Source organism: Onychomys torridus, chromosome 12, assembly GCF_903995425.1.
Source record: "Onychomys torridus chromosome 12, mOncTor1.1, whole genome shotgun sequence".
Taxonomy (NCBI): domain Eukaryota; kingdom Metazoa; phylum Chordata; class Mammalia; order Rodentia; family Cricetidae; genus Onychomys; species Onychomys torridus.
This window is the reverse complement of record NC_050454.1, coordinates 53,615,622-53,639,775: the sequence shown is the minus strand read 5'-3', so window position 1 is coordinate 53,639,775 and position 24,154 is coordinate 53,615,622.

The following is a 24,154-nucleotide window of genomic DNA, read 5'->3' as shown; positions in this document are numbered from 1 at the left end:
GTACATAGTAGGTGCTTAACATATGTTTGTTAATAAAATGTCAGTGTAGGAATAAATAAATCTCGTGATTTCTAGAAACAATATTATAGCAAGCAGAGCAGCAGCCATTTAATCAAACTTAAATAGTAAAGCCAGAGTCTTCACCTTAACACTTGGAACGTCAGTTTGTTCGTTTGCAAACCAAAGGTCAGACCATATCAGCCTTGCGGTCTTAAAAATCTACCAAGGGATTTCTGCCATCAGTCTGTCAATCGTTTTTTCCTCTGGTGCAGAAACACTGTTAGGAGTTCCCCTACCCAGACATCAGCAACTCCTGACATATTCACTTCGTGTTAACATTTGGCTTTATAATTAGAACGTCAGATTTATAAACCAAGAATGCAATGCATATACTAAGTTCTACCCCATTAGACAGTCATCTGGTAACAATTGTATGAGAACAGAAAGACAGTATTTGATATTGAAACTATATGTCTTTAGTGGCATTGTCTCCTTTTTAACTATGTGCATAATTTTACAAATCTTATTTTCATAGTTATTTAAAAGCCCTGTTCTCCTGTGGCCTTTTTCCATTCACCTCCAAATAACTGAACTTGGACATATTCTGGAGTCTACTGGTCCATTTGTAATCCTTTACTTTTTTAAAAAATTTTCCTAGCCACTTGCAGGAGTAAAAATTAAATTATTTGTCCCTAGTGAATTAAATGTAAAAACCAATGATTGTTGCTTGATTTAGAAAATAATGAAATGAAGGGTGACAGGAGTCAGTCTTTTCTGATATTTATGACAAATGTCCAATTAAAGGACCAGACGGAATTATTTCCCAGACTTTCTGCAATGGTACCTTCCTTTTGGAGTTCAGAACATAATACATACATGCTTATACACACATAAATAGAGCAGAAAACACATGGCTTTGAGGGTGGGGGACACAGAGGCAGGCCACAGCTCCAAAATGAACTTTGGGTATAGCTTCTCTTAGACTTGCCCTTCTAGGAATAAAGAATTGATGAGCTGAACTCCAAGGTACATGACAGTCTGCCTGTGTAAGCAGAAGTAAGAAGAAAAAGCAGTTTATATTTTCCATATCTGCTTTGAGTCTGGCACAGAAGTACTAAAAATCATTTCACCAGCTTAGTAGAAATATATAACCATGCAATAGCCAGAAAAGAGCCCTATTCTTCCAAGTAAGTAGATATTTTCCTCTAAGTCATCCCTTTTCCTGCAATGGTCACACTTCAGAACTGTATTTAGCCTGCCTGATTTACCCTACCCTTGTGGGAAACTGTTTGCCCAAACGGAGTTATGTTCATTTTCATCTTAGTCAGGGATAAACAGAAGTATGAGCCACGTGTTTTCCAAAGGATTCATTCTAAGAAAATTCTTTAACCAAAGACCCAGAAACTTAAATTAACTCTCCTTGAGTAAAATGTTGGATGACCTCAATTCCATAAAAGAGAATGAAATAGATAATCTTCAGAGACTTTGACATTATATGCCCTCAAAATCTCTTTAGTACTTTGAAATGATTTCAGTTTTGGTGTAGATGTCTATGCTTCAAGCCAAAGGGTGACTGTGTCTCTCATCAAAACTCGTAGCCACAAGGACTTCAATCACCTTAACTAGCATCCAGAATCTGACTGTGGATATTAGAAAAGTTTCACCCAAGTGAAAAAGGAGGTGGCTTGAATAATGTACCCACCTCCTTGTTTAGTTCGAACAATCCAGTCTCGGTTGCATGGGAATTTTTTAATCATCTGGAATGAATACACTTGAAAGCAAAGACAATAAAATATTGATGTGTTGTTGTATACAGGCTGTTGTTTGAATGATTGAAAACAAGAAGGTATCTATTGTTTCCTCTTTTCCTTATGGCAAAATCTACATTTTGTATTGTATTTCTCTTTCCTCATTAGACATGGAAGTCTGGATGAGTGCAAGATTTACAATCTTGAGAGTTCTACGTAGGCTTTCTCTTGGCACTGGTCTAAAAGCTTCAAGAGGAGGAATCTTTATTCTTTAATGTGGCAGCAATCCATAAACACACAGAGTATTGGAGAGAGACTGAAGATACTGATTCTGGCTGTTGAAACCTGCTTGGCCCAAGTGTATAGATGGAAGGAACGTAGCAGTGGTTCCTTCTTATTAAGTTCACATACACCTGACAGAAAAACACTGCTGCACAGATGGATGTCTGGACCTCCTCTTCATAGCCATTACAGGGCTGGTTAAACTGCCATGCCCAATTATTGGGGTTAAAAGCACATAACTTACTTCTGAATCAAAAGCTAATCTATTGCCTAAAAGAGTAGAGACTAATTTTAGGACACACATGAAAAAAACAGAGATAACCCAAGGAATCTTCAGTTTGGTCATTAACTCAAAGGCCTGTTAATGTCCAAGCCCACCCCAGGTTTAGCCCATGAGTCCCATATCTTTTAAAAAATGAATGTTATTACATTTATTGATCTATTCATTTAACACACAGGCACATGTGCCATGGCATACATGTGCAGTTGAGCAGTTGAGAGGACAACTTATAGGGGTCAGCACTCTGCTTCTACCACGTGGGTCCTAGGAACAGAAATCAGGTCACTGTGCTTGGTGGCAACCTCCTTTACCTGAAGAGCCATCTTACAGGCTTTTCCCACATCTTCATGTGTACTACATTCTCTACTGGTCACCCTGTGGCTGATCCACATTTCAAACTTGTTGATGAAGAAGCTGTTTTTTGTTTTGTTTTGTTTTTTTTGGTTTTTCCGAGACGTGATTTCTCTGTGTACCTTTGCGCCTTTCCTGGACCTTACTCTGTAGCCCAGGCTGGCCTTGAACCCACATAGATCCATCTGGCTCTGCCTCCCAAGTGTTGGGGTTAAAGGCATGTGCCACCAAGGCCCGGCAGAAGCTGTTCTTATACTCTGAGACTGATTATTTCAGCACATATGCTTTCAGTAGGGCTCTGATTAATAACCAGGAAAACAAGAAATTCCAAGTATCCTTCACAGTGACATCTGGATCCAAACACAGTAAGAGTTAGAGAACATGCTGCCCAGTCACCTTGCAGGGCACAGGTTGTGTAGGATTTGGTTGCTCACAGACTAATGGGATTAACCATTTGAGTAATAGAACCAGCTTCTCTTCTGAAGGTGTCCCCCATCCTCCCAGGTTTTGCACCCACTCCACCACCATGTGGAATATGGGTCCCAGTTTTCTTTCACACGTAAATTGCTACCTGACCAAACAAAGCATTCTTCCTAGAACAAGGTCCATTTCCTATCATGCAGTACGTGTTCAGTATATCATTTTGAAAGAAAAGGCTGAAAAAGTAGAGAATTGGAAACTCTTGAAGGTGCCTGAGGGAAAATTAAGCTCTTTGAAGGACAGAAGCAAATGTGGTGACATTCTTCTACAATGTGAGGGATTTTACACATATTCAGCTGCTGAAGAAAAAGGTCAGAGGAGTCACAGATGTTTTTCAAAACCCTTAGGGTATTGTGACAGGCTACTTTTTGAATCTTTCTCAGCAGAAGATATGATGTAATGTAATTAACATACTCTGTCATATTTCTTTCCCCTTTGGTCTTTGTGGGCTGAAATACTAAGAATTAAATTACATATTTTCATTTTTTACAATCTATTTTTACTTAAAATGGTGATGGGTTATATAATAAAAATAAACCTTAGTAACAGAGGTGTTTTAAGTTCCTCAAAGTGACAAGGACATGGGATGGAAGATGGCTCAGTGAGTTGGATAGATGTACAAGTACTGGGAATTGAATTTTCACTCCTAGAAGCTGTTTGAAAACACAGCTGGGGATGTTGTTCAATCTTGTAACTCAGCACTGGAGGAAGGTGCGGGACTGGAAGATCACGGATTGTTTTTTAACCTCTAGCGTAACAGAAAACAGTGAGTTTCAGGTTCAGTGAGAGATCCTGTCTCAAGGAAATGAGGCAGAGAATGACAGAGAAAGACAGCCAATATCTTTTTCTGGTCCTTGTACTTGGAGACACACACATATATATATATATATATATATATATATATATATATATATATATATATATATATCCATATACTACACATGCCTACACTACACCACACACATACACACACACCCCAAAAGTTAAAAAGACAAAAGAGAGAGAGAAAACCCCTAACATCAAGATTCAATAAGACATTACTAAAATAAAGGAGAAAAGGTAGTCTTTTATATGAGGAAATTGTCAAAATGAACTATAGTTAGCTTACATGAAAAGATATAATATGCAAAAAAAAAACCACTCTCTACTTTCTTGGACTAATTATTTTATTTTATTCTATAGGAAGTTTCTAATTTTGAAGCTGCAAAACCAAAAAGAAAAACGTAAGTCAAATTTGCTTGGTAAGCAGTAAATTCCTATAGCTTTACATGTAGAATTTAAGTGGATTTTCTGAATTCTTTTTCTTCTATAATGCACAAATCTAGGTGTGTATTACCCACTGCCAATTCTCTGTTTATGCTGATGCACAGGGAATTTGGGTTGCCACATTCCTGTAGGCATGGGTGTGAAAATTAAATCTTAAGAAGAAGAAACGTGTCTAAACTAGGCGTGGGTTAAAGCAGGAACCTCCTCCAAACATGTGCCTATCAGTGACCTATTTAATCCTCTCAAGAATTCTAATCCAAACAGAGATGTGTTTGGAAAGAGCTTTGCTTATTTAGGTCAGGCCTAGCTTGGCATTCCATGCATGCTGCCAAAGTTGTGACATACACACGTTGCATAAGGTAATGGGATTTTAGCTAATAAGCAAGAAATACGTGGGGACAGGAAGCTGCTTTACCAGGAAACTTCCAGACAGTTTGCTGGTGACACCGGATATAGCTTCTTTGCATCTTGGATGGCTCTGAGACCAAATATAACATGTGCAAAGTTCTCCTCCTCTAGACTTGGCTGCTGCTGGTCTACTCACTCTGCTTGTATATCCCCCCTCCCCTTGGGACTTTCTCTCAGTTGAACATATAAATGCATCCCTAGTACATAATTGGGTAATTAAGAGTTCAGAGCACCTGAGGGAAGGGTATTTGTATACCATCCAGTCCCAGTGACTTAAACCACAACATGGATATTATAAACAGAGCAGGAGGGCCCTGTTCAAAACTATCTCTGCACCAGTCTCCCATCCCTCCTCTACCCCATCCAGCTGGTTATTCTTTCCATAGATAGGGAAATTGTTAATTTCAGGTCAAGTCCTTAAAGGAAATTAGAGCTATTGGCCTCTGGTACTTTTAGAAATTAAAGATTGCTAAAGCCATTGCTAACCAAACTATGACTTTTCCAGTATAAACTAAATTGATTAAGATGCCTAGATTCTAATGAAGTAAATTAAAGACTGAAGACATTTTTCAGTTCTCAACACATGCTAGGTACTGTGATCTGTCCTAGGTACATGGGTATGGGGAGATATGTTAGTGGACAAAGTGCTTGCCAGGAAAACATGATGACCTGTGTTCATATCACCAGAACCCATGTAAAGTCAGGCATGACAACACATGTATATAGTCCCAGTATTCCTATGGTGAAATGGGTGGTGGAGACAAGAGAATATTAAAGTCTTAGGGGTTCTATTCCTGAGATAAAACACCATGTCCAAAGCAACCTATAGAGTGAAGGGTTTATTTGGCTTAGGACTCTGAAGGGATAATGTTCATCGTGGTGGGAAAGCATGTAAAGAAGCAGCAGGCATACTGGCTGGACCAGTAGCTGAGAGCTCACATCATCCTGAACCATGATCATGGAACAGAGAGAGAAAGCTCAAAAAGGCATGGATCATTTGAAACTTCACAGCCTGCCTCCAAGGACATACTTCCTCTAGCAAGGCCACACTTCCTAATCCTTCACAAACAGCCAGCAACTTGGAATCAAGTATTCAAATACTTGAGATTTTTGGGAGACAAATCATTCAAACTACCATATTGCACTTCCTGGCTCTCCCACAGTCTTGTAGCAATGTTATAATGCAAAATTCATTTTGAAAAGTTACCATTGTCTTTCTGTATCAACACTATTTAAACGTCTAAATCCCAAAGTCTCTTCTGAGACTCAAGACAACTTCTTAATTATAAACCCCTTTGAAATAAAAAAAAAAGCAAAGTATATACTTCTTCCATACATTGGAATGGAATATGCATTACAATTCCAGATGGGAAGATTTGGGAGGTGGGCTTAGCGAGGAAATACTGAACCAATGCAAGATTAAAAGCCAGCAGAAACCTCAAGCTCCATGTCTATTTCAAAGGGCTTAGATAGCTTTGTCCTTCCATCTATGTTACCTGTAACACACTTCTTTCTCTTGGACTGCTTCCACCTGCCATGTGCATCTCTCCTTGGCATATATCCTATGACCTTAGGAATGCCAACATCTCATGGTCTTTAATGTAACCCAGAATTCACTTAAACAGCTTCACCCAATGGCCTCCCAAGGTCGCCCTGACACAAACCTAGCATCAGCAGCTCTCCATAACTATAGATGAAGATGCCATGCCCCATTTACTCACCTGTTCTTCATGACTCTAATGCAAGAATTATGTAGGCAACATTGCCTTGTTTGGCTACCAACTTGGGGCGAGCTCAGCTCCACTTGAGTCACATTTGCAGCAGCTTGTGCTTGTTGTTGCATTCTCGAGCAGGAAATTGGTCTTTTTCATTGTAGACCTGCATACAAGTGTCTACCAATAACCATGTGACAGAGCCAGTGTCAGGCTGCCTTGTGATCTCCTCCAACATAAAAATTAGCCCATTACTTTAAAATTAATGTGCAAGCAAGTTCTTAGGGTGAGGGCAAAAAGCATCCACAGGTTTTGCCCAAACATCACAAGGATATTCTCTAGACCAGTTGCTAATATTGATCCCCTCAGAAACCTCTGGAGCTCAACCTCCACGGTCCACATGGCCTTCAGCACTACTGTCTTCCTAGCTCCTATTAAGCTCTGCTTAGAGTATTCAACCACTTTCCTAGTCCAAAGTGTCCAAATCTTCCACAATTCTCAAAAAAAACCATGTGGTCAGGTCTGTCACATAATACCCCATTCCCTGGTACCAATTTCTGTCATAGGTTTTCTATTGTTGCAATAAAACACCATGTTCAAGGCAACTAATAGAAGGAATACTTATGTGGCATGCAGTTCCAGAGAGGTAAAAGTCTATCATGGCAGGAAAACATGTGCACAGGCAGCAGGCATGTTGGCTGGGGCAGCAGCTGAGCTCACATGACAAACTACAAACAGGAAGCAAAGAGAGAAAACATAAAATGACAAAGACTGCCCTCACTGACATGCTTCCACCAGCAAATCCAGACTTCCTAATCCTCCTCAAATGGCTGCTGACTGGGAACCAGTATCCAAATGCCTAAGATTTAATGAGTTCATCTCATCCAAACAATGGCAGTCACCTACCCTAACATCCAGGAAGGTAAATAACAGACACTCTGTTTTAAACAAAAAGTCTTAGGTAAGGACCTGACATTTTCCTCTGGACCCCACACATGAAACTGCACTCACACAGATAACATACACAGACATACATACACACAGAGACACACGCAGTCACACATACATTGAGACACACACACACACACACACACACACACACACACACACACACACATATATATATATATATATATATATATACAGAGAGACATATATACACACATGTACAGTCACACACATGCATGTACACATACACACACACACACACACACACACACACACACACACACCACAAATTGATTAGAACCAAAATACATAAAATTGTAAGGAGTAAAAGAAATCCCTTTCTACTTTTTATTGAAAAAAACTATGTTTTCCTTACATAATACATCCTGGTTATTTTTTCCCTTTCCTCTGCTCCTCTCAGTCTTTCCTCACCTTCCCTCTTAACCAGATCTACCCCTTTTCTGATTCCCATGAGAAAACAACAGGCTTCTTCAGGATAATAAAATATGATAAGATAAAAACAAAAACTAACACATTAGAATAGGACAAAACAAACAAACACAAAGAAAGGAACCCAAGAGAAGGCACAGGAAACAGATTCAGACATGGAGACCCACTCCTTTGCACTCAGGAATCCCATAAAAACACTAAACTAGAAGCCATAATATATATGCAAAGGATCTGTAGGGTAAGAAAAAAATATATACAAAAATTTTAAAAATAGATAAAAAATATTTTTAAGCACTCCATCACAACACGTGAGATAAAGAACCTCCACAGAAGCCTTTGAGTTCATTTGCTGTTGGCCATCTACTGCTGGGCATGAGCCTACCATTGAAAGTAGTTTCTTTCCTCAGTGAGACTCCTTTGGAGAAAAGTAAATTTTTATTTGCAAATGGTTATCAGTTGGAGATTAGCTTCTATGTTGGGAATGGGGGCATGTGTCTACTTCTCCGTGCAACTCTAGAACTCCGTCTGGTGCACGTCAGTGTAGCACTGTGAATGCTGCATCAGTGTGTGTGAGTTCTTAGATCCTATTGGTTTAGAGGCCCATCCCATGTTACCTGAATGTCCTCCATTCCTTTTGCTCTTGTACCCTTTATATTTCCTCTTCCACAGGGTTCCCTGAACTGATCCTTCAGTACAGCAGGATTTCCCCAGGAGTCAGCTTACTGCTGTAGAACAGTAGGACTTGTTTTTACTCTAGATACCTGGCCTACCTCGTCTCAGGTTATTTGTAATCTAACAGTGTAGCATATGGCGCGCCTCTCTTGGAGCTGGCTTTAACTCAAGTCAGAGACTGGGCGGTTAGTCACAAGCTCCCTGTCTCCATTGTACTAGCATATGAAAAGAAACTTCTGTAATTCGTTTTGCTTTAACCCCAGGGTTTACAGAAAAGGACAAACTTAGCTTTAGGGATTATCAACAGTGCTAAACAAGCTGGGACCAAGTTGGCGGTGTGCACAGGATGTGTGTGTTCTTCCACACAAGTGAATTGATCTACTTGCTACATCATCCCATTACTACCCTTTGTCACAGAAGAAATAGCAAAGATGAATTTGCCTTTTCAAGCCTGAACAAGCATCAATATTGTTTTATCTCTACTCATTTTAGTCTCTGATTCCTATCCATACTGGGTATTTTTATAAAGCAGAACTCATACATATAATTTCATGCTTCACTATGAAGTTATGAAATAACTATTATTTAAAAAATGCAATCACTATTCACTAGAACACAAACAAGAAAAACTATGAAACATCACTACATACAGAGTGAATGTGAAAAGTTCACTGTAGGTTCAAGTACCTTTTCAGAGATGACTCAGTTTAATCAGAGTCCAAATAAGTACAATACTATGGTTCATGCAAATACCACTGTATCTCTTTATATATTTACCTCCACTTATTTGTTGTAGACACTGATTTATACATGCCGTCTGAATTTTGCTGGTTGAGTCCTTGTAATATTTTTAATACACCGTTTTTTGAAAAATTTTAGTTAAATTTCAAGATGTGACAGATTCTAGTTTCACACACACACACACACACACACACACACACAGAGAGAGAGAGAGAGAGACAGAGAGACAGAGAGACAGAGAGACAGAGAGACAGAGACAGAGACAGAGAGAGACAGAGACAGAGAGAAAGAGAGAGAGAAAGACATACACATACACCCCTGTGTATATTTCTGTATATTTTCAGTGACTGAGTACTTCCTTTTGCATTGCATTGCAATCCCTGTCTGTTTGTCTCTACTTGCGCTCTGGTAACATTGCTGAGGGAGTTCTGACGGTACCAGGGAGCACAAAGTTACCCATCAACTTTCTAACTAACGCTTCAGCAGCAATTGCTGCCTATATTCATATCTGTTGTTTTGCTACAGAGTATAATGGTTATAGTAATTTATATCAGTATTGCTGCACTTTTGCAGACTTATAGCCACCACTCTGTATGGAAACTTCCATATGTACACTTAATGAGTATGTTTTTTTTTATTTAAAAAATTCCATTTGTACTGAACACACACAAGCATCATTTCTGCCATAATTCTCTAAATAAAACCCTGAAACAACTGATTTCATAATATTTATAATGTGTTATAAACAGTCTGGAAATGATTTAAAATAGGAGAGGACATGTATAGATTGTATACAAATATGACTTGGGTGGATTTCAGTCTTTCTCAGTTTGTCTCTGTCTATGTGTCTTCCTCCCTCCCTCCCTCCCTCCCTCCCTCCCTCTCTCTCTCTCTCTCCCCCTCTCTCTCTCTTTCTCTGTGTATGAGTGTGTGAGTGTGTGTGTGTAGTGGAGGAAGAAGCATTAGAGGAGATGTCTAAAACTAACTTCCTACAGATATCTGGGGATGAAAACCTGGGAAAATATTTTTCCTCTATTACCTCTTTTGTATATGTAGAAATAGTTCAACTCTTTTCCTTTTCAGGTTTCATGGATATTTAGTTTATCCGTAATGAATATAAATTTCCAGACTAAGACTATGTTTGCATTAACTATGATTTGTAATCTAGAGTCAGAAGAGTTCAGGACCACAGTTGACCTCAAAGAGAGGTAAAATTTACTTAGGCTCTCAAAAGCATAGTGCATGCCACAGTTTCAGTTTGATTAAAACCCTACTTACTGTGTCTAGACCTAAGTTTCTCCTTCTTTTGTTTTTCTAGGTCATTCCAGAAGCTTCCATCTGAAGACAAAATATTTGGTTAGTGATTCTTAAGGTGACTTGAAGAAATGTTATAGTCAGTTTCTCCAAAGTTGTTCTCTTTTGTTCCCATGTCCACAAAGTCACAAACGATGAATGAGAGTCAAATCAGGTTGTCGTTGAAGCTTGTAAAAAATTAAAAGGAAATATGATTCTGTTTAACGTAAGACAACTAAAGTAAAAAAAAAATCATTGATTTATTTGGAACAGTTTCTTTGTACATTAAACAAGAATACTTTCATTGGTGGTGTATCAGCTAATTATCTCCCTGCTCTTCACACTGAGCTTGGTTGGTCCATGGTCAAGGTGACCTGTTAGAGAGCTTTTCAGATGTATGACTGCAAGAATAAATGGAAAAGGAACAGAATAGTTTTATATAATAAAATTCTTTCATGGTTTTTAATGTAGCAAATCTGCTCAGTGTCCACTGCTGTAACATCCATAGTGGTGACAGGGAGTAATTGGTTTGATTTGACTTTTCATTCTAAAGTAAAAATTAAGCTCTACCCATGTCTTTTAGAAAGGGCATGGGCCAGTCCCCCCACCCCTCTCTTCTTGCAGCAGAATACTTGGAACAGTATTTTTTTTTTTTTTTTTTGCAAGACTCTGTGTAATAGCCCTGGCTATCCTGGAACTAGTTTTGTAGACCAGGCTGGCCCCAAACTCACCAAGATCTGCCTGCCTCTGCCTCCAGTGCTGGGCTTAATGGCATGCACAATTTTGATACATTTTCAATAACAAACCATCTGGATTATGCAGCCAGGAATTCATTTTGTAGAGAGGAAGACATCTCAGTGGCTAAGAGCCCCTGGTATGCAGAGAGGAGGACATGCCTTCAAATATCGAGCATGCATGTTAAAACTGGGCGTGACCAACCCAAACGCTGTAGGCTACATGGACAGTAGGATCTCTGGGCCTTATTGCTTGCAGGCCTAGCTCCAGGTTTGGTGAGAGAGACTGTCTGCAGGGAATATGATGGAGCATGATAGAGCAGATCTTAATCTGGCTCAGGATGTGTACATAGGTATATATGATAGATACATGTGCATCACACACACACACACACACACACACACACACTCACACACACACACAGAGTGAGAGACAAACCTTGCCACCCCAACACCCCAGCAACAAGAAAACCGATTTCTTTGTTTTACTGCAGTGGGTGACCATGTGGGTACCCTTGCTTTCTTCTCCCCTGCAGAGCATAGGAGTGTGGACTTCATTTCCCTTCCCTCTCTTTTCAGAACTAATCTTCCGACAGTATCTAGAAGGTTCAACTGACCTAAGTGACGATCCCAATCTTCCAAGGACATCTGCCTTTTAATCAGATTTGATGTTCTCCCAGCAGTGGCATCTACAGACTATGTCTTGTCTCATTTGTCAGTGTCCAACAGCACTCGTGATTTTTAAATGTAACACAGAATGTTGAGATTGTGTCTGGGCTCCGTTCTTTACAATTTGTATATGTCAACATATGACACAGATTGTAGAATGGGTATTCCTTATAAGTGCCTTAGAAGGGATGTTCCCTCTTTCATTGGGTGCAGTTTTTCATATGTCAAGGCTTACTTCAATATCCAGAGGACATAACTGAGCAAATCTTTCTAGCCAAGGATTTGATGGTTCATGAAGCTGCCTAAGTCCACAATTCTCTCTACATGCTTAATGTTTTTGTCAGAATGATGGGGCATATTGAAAGTGGAGTGACTGTAACTTATGCTTGACAATGTTAGTAAGTTTAAGAAAACACGAAAGTCCAATAGAATCATAAGCTACCAGGAAGCCCCCTGAGTAACATTGTTTTACCACATCTGTGGGAGAACTTAGGAGTTTATGTACATAAATGAGCAACCTGCAGTAGCTGTTTGTGGCTAGAATCCCCTGAAAGAGGCTAATGACTAGCAAGTTACAGCTGTGTGCTCAGATTGATTAGAAAATCCTTACATACGCCCCAGTGAGGAATTTACCATGAATGCTGCAATCCAGTCCTCTGTCTTACTTTAGAAGGGACAGTTGTGAATGACAAAACCTGGAAGGAACCAGACAAGCCTGGGCATGCTTCCCACCTCAGGAGGCCCTGGGAGTCGACTTTAGCCCAGATGACTTTGTCTTTCCTCAAAGTCGTTTGAAGGGCAATGGAGGGAAATGTACATGTCTTACTATAAACATAAGCACGACATTTCGGTGAAAGGCAAAAGCAAATGCAGTAAGAAAGAATATGAATATTAATGAGTTATTAGCATGTATGTATAGCCAGGCGTGTGTATATGCCAAGAAATCTGTAGATACATAGGTAAAAAGGAAATAAAATTCAACAAAGTTGAGAGGTGAAGAAAAAGGCCAAGATTTGATTTTAAACAACACGGGAAAGTCTTTAATATACCAATCATTTAAAAATATTTTAAAGTCTGCATATAGGGACAAATCTAGAATGATGACAATAATTTTAATTTATTACAGTTAGGCTTTCTATAGTAACTCAGTAGAAGTAGGGAAATACCAATACAAATTACTTCAATTTTTAGTTTTAAATTTTCCAGTAACAGTGAGTTAGTACTCTTGTACAGATGAATTTATTAATATCAAGTTAGTTCATAGTTACAATTGCTGAATTTGGGAAGAAAATGATTAAAACAGAAAGCCTTAATAGTTCATAAAGGTAAACAATGACATTGTAGAATTAGGTCTGCTTTGTACCCTACCTTTCAAAGTTATTGGAACAAAAAAGAAATAGTGGTATTGCTATTGACAAGTTAAAATTTTCTGACGATGGTTGATTAAATTTTTAAAAATATTTTACAACAAAAGGAACTTAATATATTTTTCAAGTAGGTGCTTAATAATTCAATTGTACATTTTGGTAGGTTTCTTAAAATTTTAAATGAAATTGTTTATAAAAGAAATAATTGTCATTCTAAGCAGTACAATTTTATTCAAGATTGGATATTTTTTAATGAATGATTTTATTTATTTTTGCATTTTCCTCTCTTTTATTTTAATTTTTCTCTCATATATTACTTACAGACTAAAGTTCCCCTTTCTCCTATCTCTACAGTCTCTTCCCCGGACCTCCCCCTTTCCCCAGATTCAACCACTTCAGTCTCCTATGAAAAGAGCAGGCTCCTAGGGACATCAACCAAATAGCATAAGAAGCTATAATAAGACCAGGCACATGCTATGACATCAAGGCTGGCCAAAGCAACCCAGTGGGAGGAAAGGAGTCCCACAAGCAGGCAAAGGAGTCAGAGACAGCCCCTACCCCCACTCTTAGGAATTTCATCAGCACACCAAGCTGATCAGCCATAACCCACATGCAGAGGACCTAGGTTAGATCCCTACAAGGTCCCTGATCTCTGTGAGACCCCATGAGTCCCAGTCAGTTGATTGTGTGGGCCGTGTCCTTGTGGTGTCCCTGACCCCTCTGGTTCCTCAGATCTTTCCTGCCTGTCTGCATGATTCCTGAGCTCCACCAATGTTTGGCTGTGGGACTCTACATTTGCTCCTGTTGGTTGCTGGATGGCTGGGTGAAGTCTCTCTGGTCTCTTTGGTGAGGACTCTGCTAGGTTCTGGTCCCAGAACACTTACCAGGCAGGATGGACTGTAGGTCAATGGTTTTGTGACTGTGTTGTTGTACCAGTCCATCTACTTGGGGCCTTGCCTAGTTACAGAAGATGACCTAGTCAGGCTCCATGTCCCCCATTAGGAGTCTTTACTAGGATTACACTCGTAGATTCTATGGGGTTTACATTGTACTAGGTTTCTACCTTATCCTTCATTTGCCCCCCAACTTCAGTAGTTTCTCCCAGTGTTTTCTACTTCCCCTAACCTGATCCCTCTTGTTCCCAACCTCATCTACCCCCAATCCACTGGGAAATCTATGTATCCTTCCCAGCAAGATCCAAAGATCCATCCCCCACACACATACTTAAACCTTCCTTGTTACTTAGCCTCTCTGGGTCTGTGGACAGTAGCATGATTATCTTTTCCTTACAGCTAATATTCATTTATAAGCAAGTACATACCATGTTTGTCTTTCTGGGTCTGGGTTACTTCACTCAGGATGACTTTTTTCCTAGTTCCATGCAATTGCCTGAAAATTTCATGATGCCATTATTTTTAATAGCTGAGTAATAAGTCCTCCATTGTGTAAATATACTACATTTTGTTTACCCTTTTTTCAGTTGAGGGACATCTATGTTGTTTCCAGTTTCTGGCTATTATGAATAAAGTTGCTGTGATAATACTTGAGCAAGCATCCTTGTGATAGGATGGAATGACCTTTGAGTCTATGCCCAGGAGTGATATAGTTGAGTGCTGAGGTAGATTGATTACCAATTTTCTGAGAAACCACCATATTGTTTCTAAAGTGGCTGTACACTTTAGAAAGTAAAAAAAGGAAGTTTTCACACCCACCAGCTATGGAGGAGTGTTCCCCTTGCTCCACACATTTACAGCCTGAGCTGTCATTTGGTTATGATCTTGGCCATTCTGAGAGCTGTAAGATGGAATCTCAGAGTCATTCAGATTTGAATTTCCCTGATGGCTAAGGATGTTGAACATTTCTTTAAGTGTTTCTTGCCCACTTGAGTTTCCTCTGTTGAGAATTCTCTGTTTAGATTTGTGCCCAATTTTTAAATTGAAGTATTTAGTTTGTTGATGTCTATTTTTTAAATTATTCATATATTTTGGAAATTAGCCCTCTGTCAGATGTGGAGTTGGTGGAATTTTTTCCCATTCTGTAGTCTTCTGCTTTGTATTGATGATGTCCTTTGCCTTACAGAAGCTTTTCAGTAAGGCAACAATTTATTAATTGTTGATTTCAGTGCTATTGGTGTTCTCTATTCAGAAAGTCAAGGGTATTTGCCATTTTCTCTTCTATCGGGTTCAGTATATCTGGGTTTATGTTGAGGTCTTTAATAGTCTTTGACTTGAGTTTTGTACAAGTTAATAGATATGGATCTATTTGCATTATTCTACATACGGACATCCATTCAGACTAACACCATTTGTTGTAGATGTTTTTTCCCCTGTATATTTCTGGATTCATCAAAAGTCAGATGTCCATATATGTGTGGATTTGTATCTGTGTCTTAAATTTGATTCCATTGATGAATGTTTTTAATACCAATACCGTGAAGTTTTAATTTTTATGCAATAACCAAATAAATGAAATATTTCTGGATTACTTGAAATGTTTTCCTTTCATTGCATCAAAAAAGAATATTTATGTGATCACCTTTGATAGGACTTAGTCTCACCACAAAGACACCAGGGACACCAATCCATAACTGAGAAAATGGTCTCTCTTCTCTCTCTCTTCTGCCATTTTGCTTATCTGTCCAGGCAACATTCATGTTAGTAAGTATGTGTTATACTTTAGATCACTTTAAAATGATATGTGGAAAAGGAAGCCAGAGCCTGGTTGTGATTATTTTTAGTTTAAAACTTAGTCACAAATAAAATCTTTCATCAAGCACTCTAATTTCTATAACTGTGAAATGCTCTTTGTTTACATTTTGTAAGTTAAGGCTAAGAGGCAAATCTCTCAGTTAGAGTTACAATAGCAAAGTAGAAAATGTTCCTGCCATGGGTGAGGGGCTTTTCATCAGCAATCTTTGCCTTTTCAAAAAATAAACTTTTACGTACTTTTCCTGGCTTCGATATGTCCCAGGTTCTTACAGGACTCTCTGTCTCTGTCTCTGTCTGTCTCTCTGTCTCTCTCTCTGTTTCTCTCTCTCTCTCTGTTTCTCTCTCTCTGTCTCTCTCTCTCTCTCTCTCTCTCTCTATATATATATATGTGTGTGTGTGGTGTGTGTGTGTGTGTGTGTGTGTGTGTGTGTGTGTGTGTGTGTGTGTGTGTGTGTGTGTGTGTGTGTGTAGGAAGTTCTGCAGACATTTTGAACAGAAGCAGCTGAGTCACAGGACATTACCTAGGGATTAATGCTTGGAAGAGTTGATGGCCTGAAACCAAGGCTGTTGGTGCCATTATAAATTGAAAAGAGAGACTGAGTGAGGGAGGAGGGCCACGAGCTGCAGGCACAAATTTTATGGGTGTACTAACTTCATTTAGAAGACTCAGAGTATTTCTAAGCAATTAGTGCCCTTCCTATCAACCCATAATATTTCTTTCTCATTTTAAACACTACTTTTAAGCTGTTAATTGCATAATTACTTAAGAGTGGTTTACTGTGCCTGAGGATAGGCAGGCTGTGACAGTGTGGTGAGATGCAGATGGGGAATTGCGTGGTGGCTGTCATCAACAGTGCCTGACTTTATGGTACACTAAGAATGAATTGTAAAGACAGCTATCACAAAGTAGGGGGAAATATATAGAGATGTTTAGAGAGTGGTATTGATACTTTCAGAATCTCTTAGCAGCTCTAAGACCAAAACAACACAAAGTCATTTGCCTCAATTTCAGTTACAAAACAGTATTTCTTTGTGATGCATATATAACATCAGTAGCATATTAATCCTAAAGATCATTGTTGCCTCATGTTAAACATTTTAAATATTTTTGTTGTTGTTATTTATTATATTTGTGTTTTAATTTTATACATCAGCCATGGGTTCCCCTGTCCTCCACCCTCCCACCCCCACTTCAACCTTCCCCCCAGCACCTCCCCTCCATTCCCATCTCCTCCAGGGCCAAGACTCCCCTGGGGATTCATTTAAACCTGGTGGATTCAGTTCAGGCAGGTCCAGTCCTCTCCTTCCAGGCTGAGCAAAGTGTCCCTGTGTAAGCCCAAGGTTCTAAACAGCCAGCTCATGCACTAAGGACAGGTCCGGGTCCCACTGCCTGGGGGCCTCCCAAACAGTTCAAGCTAATCAATTGTCTCACTTATCCAGAGGGCCTGATCCAGCTGGGGGCTTCACAGCCTTTGGTTCATAATTCATGTGCTTCCATTCAATTGGCTATTTGTCCCTGTGCTTTTCCAATCGTGGTTTCAACAATTCACACTCTTACAGTCCCTCCTCTTTCTCTATAATTGGACACCTGGAGCTCCACCTGGGGCCTGGCCAAGGATCTCCACATCCACTTCCATCAGTTATTGATGAGAGTTCCAGCATGACTCTTAGGGAGTTTAGCCATCTGATCACCAGACTAGGTCAGATCAGGCCCTCTCTTGACCACTGACAGCAGTCTACAGAGGATATATCATTGTGAATTTCTAGGGACCTCTCCAGCACTCTGCCTATTCCTGTTCTCATGTGGTCTTCATATATCATTGTCTGTTATTCCTCATTCTCCCTTTCTGTTTGTTCTTGATCCAGCTGGGATCTCCTGCTCCCCTAAGCTTTCTTTCCCTCAAACCTTGCCCTTCATTACTCCCACTGTCGTCCAGGTTGTTCATGTAGATCTCATCCATTTCTCTGTCATTGGGCAATCCCTGTGTCTTTCCTAGGGTCCCATTTTCTAGGTAGCCTCCCTGGAGTTGTGTAACAGTCTAGTCATCTTCATTTTACATCTAGTATCTTCCTATGAGTGAGTACATACCATGTTTGTCCTTCTGAGTCTGGGTTACCTCACTCAGGATGATTGTTTCTAGATCCATCCATTTGCCTGCAAACCTCATGATGTTATTGTTTTTCTCTGCTGAGTAGTACTCCATTGTGTATATGTACCATATTTTCTTTATCCATTCTTCAGTTGAAGGGCATCTAGGTTGTTTTCAGGTTCTGGCTATTACAAGCAATGCTGATATGAACATAGCTGAGCAAATGCCCTTGTGGTATGATTGAGCATTCCTTGGGTATATGCCCAAGAGTGCTATAGCTGGGTCTTGGGGGAGATTGATTCCCAGTTTTCTAAGGAAGCGCCATATTGATTTCCAAAGTGGCTGTACAAGCTTGCATTCCCACCAGCAGTGGAGGAGAGTTCCCCTTGCTCCACAACCTCTCCAACATAATCCGTCTTCTGTGTTTTTGATCTAAGCCATTCTGACAGGTGTAAGGTAGTATCTTAGAGTCATTTTGATTTGCATTTCCTGGATAATTAGGGGTGTTGAGCAATTCTTTAAATGTCTTTCAGCCATTTGAACTTCCTATGTGGAGAATTCTCTGTTTAGTTCTATAGCCCATTTCTTGATTGGACTGTTGGGCATTTTGGTGTCTAATTTCTTGAGTTCTTTGTATATTCTGGATATCAGCCCTCTGTCAGATGTGGGGTTGGTGAAGACCTTTTCCCTTTCTGTAGGCTGTTGCTTTGTCTTGTTGACCATGTCCTTTGCTCTACAAAAGCTTCTCAGGTTTTTTTCTTTTCAACAGGTCCCATTAATTGATTGTTTCTCTCAGTGTCTGTGCTACTGGTGTTATATTTAGAAAGTGATCTCTGGTGCCAATGTATTCAAGACTACTTCCTGCCTTCTCTTCTATCAACGTGTAGAAGGCTGAAACATTTTAAATTTAAGTTTATGTGTATCAGAATTTTTCCTGCATGCCATGCGCACTCCCAGTACCTGTGGAGGCCAGAAGAGGACATCCAATCCCCTGGACCCGGAGTTACAGATGGCTGTGAGCTGCCATGTTTGTGCTGGGACTCAAACCCCATTCCTAAGAGTAACCAGAGTTCTTACCTGCCGTACCACCTCTGCAGGCCCTAATGTTGATTTTTTTATAAACTCTACTTAGCTGAGGATTTATGTCTGGTAGTTTAGTTGTTGATGACTTGACTGTAATGTGACATCAATGTACTTTATATTTGAAAAAAAAATTATGAATATAAGTTTACCTCTTTAGTTTATTTGGCCCATTTCCTTTTTCTGAGAAATATTTCATCTAAACCTACATCTGTGCTAATAAAAGTCAACATTTGTAAAATAAACATGAGGAAATTGATTGCTTAGGGCTTCCAGCTGAAAAATTATTATATGTTAGGTGTCAATCTAAATTAATCGGTAATTTAGTTTAACTGTATTTTTAGCTTCATAAGCAGGGGAATTATTCATAGTATTCACTTTTATTTTTTGTAAGTCAAAGCCAATTTGAAAAATCTTTACATTTATTGTGGCTTTTTTTTTTTTTTTATGGATAGAATCCTGAAAACAAACTTTGAAATCTAGGAATTGGGGTTTACCTAAAATCAAATTATGGTATGAATAAAATAGCTTCAAGAACCAGATTTTCTCATTTTATAGTACAAAGCATAAATACCGGCCAGGATTTACAAAATAATAAAAATGAAATAAAACAGTTTTGGGGATCTAGAGGTTTTATATCAAACAATCAATATGATTGTGATAGACTATTTCACAAATCATATTTGAAAGGAGTTGACATATGTTAGTAAGGGTAGCAAGATAATAAGAAATAAGATCCAGAAGCCTGGCTATTATTGAAAGGAATTTTAATTCCACGTACATCACTGTGGAATTAGTTTTGAAGTAAATCTTATTTGCATGTGATTTTGTAATATGTATTATCAAAGACAACTAGTGGAGAGAAATGTGGAATTCTTAGTGTCTTCAAGGTCCGATTTACTACTCGAAAGCTGTAAGTCTGAAATCTTCATCTCTCCTAAAATTTAGTTGATATGACTATTTAATGTTTTAAACATTAATCATGGTTTTACTTTCTCTTTTTTATTTTTGAGATTATACTACTCCCTCAAACCATCTAAAAACACCCTTCCCACTTGCCTTCAAATCATGACCACTTTTTCCACTAATTGTTATTGATTAAATATATGTTTATGGAGACACACACATTTCTAAATATAATCTGTTCAATCTGTATAATGTTACTTGTATGTGTGTTTTCAGGACTGACCTTTGGGCACCAGACAGCCAATTAGTATGTTCTTCTCTGGAGAGGTCCACTTCTCCTGGATTCTCTTAGAGTATAAATTGCAATTTCAAGGCTGAACAGTGCATTCTTACACACAGAGACACTTACATGTGATACATACATGTTCTCATAATCTAGTACTCTGAACCAATGACCCTGGTATTTAATGCTATAGGACAATGATTTATTAAGCTCATCAAATTCAGTTAGTGTCAAGAATTCAGTCAAAGGTTTCTTCATGTCTGATGCCAGAAGTTTTATTTGGTAGAATTTGGAAAGGACTTAAGTCTGGTGGCTAGAATGGTAAAGAGGCTTTCTCATTTCTATGTCTTGCAGATGGTCCACGATAGACTGGCCTCTGCCTACACACTACAATACATGGGCTATTTCCTATTAGTAGCATCTCTTGCTCATGGTTGGCTTCCAAGTGTGGACAACATACAACTGTCACATGAGGCTGTGACTAGAAATAATGAGCATCCTTAGAGGGCAAGGCAGTGCCCAGTCAGTTATGGAAGTCACATGTCATTTTCTCCATGACACTTTGCTGTAATAAGTCACTATGATTTGTCTAGCTTCTCTATTAGTTGAGTTACAGCCCATTTCCTGTTGGAGGAGAGAAAAGTTCACACTTGGGAAGAAAAAATGATATATGAGGTAATGTTGCCATTTTGGGGGCTTCTCCCTACATGCTTCCTGATTCACTTATTTTATTTTGTGCTACTTAGATCCACATTCCTTATGGATTCTTCATGAGTGCTCTCTCTGTGGAGTAGTATTTAGGTCACAAATGGATAAATATATATATAACAGACATCTAAACTGGTTAGTCATTTTTAAGAAGCAGTTATGCTGATATCTCACCCTTACGCCTGAACTCTCTCTCTCACTGTCCTCTCATTTTGGACAAGCAGAGGTCTTGTTAACTAGGACCAGTACAGGAAAATTTATTCTGAGGAAAACCTTGTTTGAGATTCCATAGCATTTTTAAAGTGAGATGAAATTATGTTAAAACCTATAGCAATCTCTTGTAAAACATGAGGAGAGCAATCCTGAACTCAGGAAAGTCTCAGGAAATCCCAGATGAGTGAGATGAGGGTCATGGCTTCCCTCTGGTTGAAGAGCTGGTCTATTGGCTTCATTATTATTTTTTAATAGAATAAATTTATTTATTTATTTTTATTAACTTTTTATTCATTTTACATACCAACAACAGATCCCCCTCTCATCCCTCCTCCTGCTCCCCCCACCCCTGCCTAATTCCCCCCTACCCACCCCTTATCCCCTCCTCTAAAAGGGTAAGTTCTCCCATGGGGGACAGCAAAGCCTGGTATATCCAGTTGAGGCAGGACCAAGGCCCTCTCCTCTGCCTCAAGGGTTAGCAAGGTGTCTGACCATAGGTAATGGGATCCAGAAAGCCGGCTCATGCACCAAGGATAGATCCTGGTCACATTGCCAGGGCCCCCTCAAACAGATCCAGCTACACAACTGTCTCCTGTATGTAGAGGGTCTAGTCCAGTCCAATGGAGGTTCCACAGCTGTCAGTCTAAAGTTTGTAAGTTCCTATGAACTTGGTTCAGGTGTCTCTGTAGATTCTCCGTCATGGTCTTGACCCACCTTGCTCATACAATCCCTCTTTCTTCTCTTCAACTGAACTCCTGGAGCTCGGCCTGGTGCTTGGTTGAGAATCACCAGGGTAGGCCAGTTCAGGCATCCTTTCCACTATTGCTAGTAGTCTAAGCTGGGGCCATCCTTGTGGATTTCTGGGAATTTCCCTAGCACCAGGTTTCTCCCTTACCTCATAATGTCTCCCTCTATCAAGATATCTCTTTTATTGCTCCCCCACCCTATCCCTTCCCCAGCTCGACCATCCCATTTCCTCATGTTCTCATCCCCCATTCCCTCCCCTCTATAGCCCCCCTCACTGTACTATCTTCTTGGTTAAATTGAGTTGATTTACTTTAATACTTGTCTGAGACTTGCAGATATTTATATTTGCAGCTCCAATCTAGTATGTCATGTTCAAATTCTTGCACTGGCTTCTCAAAGCTCAGTAATAGTTGGCCACAATTAGAGCCCTATATTCTCTCACATTATATCTAGAATAGCATGGAGACAATCTCAGTCTCAAACTTGGTCAAATTCCATTCACTCTGCACTATAAGTCAGCATTCTCCTCATTTATTGCTGTGTGTGTAATGTCTGTCTTCTGTCCTTTATCTTGAAGAGCACCCATTTTTCAATCCTTTGTGACCCTACCTCCAACAAGAACCACCCACAGTGCCAAGCCTGAATTAGTCATTGTTACCTTGTGTTGATATGCAAGCATATTGTAGTTAGTCATGTCTTACTCCACTAGCTAGATTCCAGATCTGAAAGTGCAAGCGGTCACTCCACCTAGAAAAATGCCTCTAGAAGGACCTGTTGAAGGTTCATGTTAAAGATTTCAAAACACAAAAGACCAACAAAAGATTAATAAAAATAAAAAGAGCTTTTCCCCTAGGATTAGAAAAAAACATGTAAACTTTGACATATAGCATGCTGAACCTGTGTTGGAAGATCTTTCTTCAAAGAATCAGATCATTAAACTAAATCCTTGTACAATTCAAGAACTTGCTAGAATTCTGTATCATGGTCCGTTTGATTTAAATCCTGTTGTGGGTTCAAACGAGTCTGGTACTTAGCTCTGAGTTTTCTGTATCTCTTTGCCCATAGCCAGAGTTGCCCAGAGCTGGAGACAATCTGTGAGCTTGTATGATAGGACTTGAGCATAAGAAAGAAGAGTGGAGAATGTAAAAGGAGTCACGGTGAAGGAAAAGCCACTAGTCTGGTGGCTGGTTCCAGTACACTCATCTCAGATTAAGTGACCCATATGGCATCTTTTCCTCTTTTAACACATGCCATGTTTGGAATTTCAGATTTAAATAGATAAATCCCCTTGTAGAGATGCTGGAAGGACTTGCTGTTACTTTTGAAAAGGTTTCCTTTAGCTGCAAGCACATGGATGCCCAAGTCCAAAGTTTTTACTAAAGCGTGTACAGAACAATTTTGACATAAATAATTCATGTTTAGAAGACCCAGGTTAACGAAGCTCAAAGTGCTAGCCATAGAGAACTTGTTTTAACAGAAGCAGGTGAGCAGTTAGTGCCTGGAACCACAGTGTCTTGGAACCATTAGCTTTGGTAGAAAAAGAGAAATTGAGTACCAGTGAAGTTCCACAGCTTTCTTTCTTTCTTTTTTCTTTTTTTGGTTTTTTTTCGAGACAGGGTTTCTCTGTATAGCTTTGCACCTTTCCTGGAACTCACTTGGTAGCCCAGGCTGGCCTCAAACTCATAGTGATCCACCCGGCTCTGCCTCCCAAGTGCTGGGAATAAAGGCGTGCGCCACCACCACCAGGCATCCACAGCTTTCTTAAGGACCCAGATGAGCAGTGAGAATTTTTAGTTTTGATTTGTTAAATTGATGCATTGTTTTGACCTGTTTCTTATAAAAAGCAGTTCATCTTTATTTAACAACAACCAAAAACAAAACAAAACAAAACAAACAAACAAAAAAAAACAAGACCAAGACAATGTAGTGCCTTAATTGCTTAAATCACAGTGTATTATTAAATTACACTTAAACTTCTTAAATTTGGAATTTTTTTCTTGCTTTTGCTCTTTAGAGTG